The following is a 374-nucleotide window of genomic DNA, read 5'->3' on the forward strand; positions in this document are numbered from 1 at the left end:
CAGTGAAAATAACCCCAAAACCATAACATTTACGTTATCTTTCACATAAAAAACACAAATAACAACAACATAGTACAGAATAAAAATAACGAACAGCGAAGTACAAACCAGCGGAACACGGAGGGAAAACTTACGCACAGTGACACCGCAAGTGACGCAAATAATATTCAAATGAGACTTTTTTTCCGTATAATGAGTTACGTTCGTTAATGAGCACATCCCTGATATATGGTCCGCTGGAGCATACTTGTACATTTCAGGCCAGGTTCGGGGGAAAAAACAGCAATATATATATTTGTATATTATGCTTTACCTTTTCCTTTATTTCTCTTGTGGTCTGATCTCGTACAGTAGATTTAGTTGTGTGTATTTCG

This window comes from Penaeus monodon, chromosome 20 (genome assembly GCF_015228065.2).
Source record: "Penaeus monodon isolate SGIC_2016 chromosome 20, NSTDA_Pmon_1, whole genome shotgun sequence".
Classification (NCBI taxonomy): Eukaryota; Metazoa; Arthropoda; class Malacostraca; order Decapoda; family Penaeidae; genus Penaeus; species Penaeus monodon.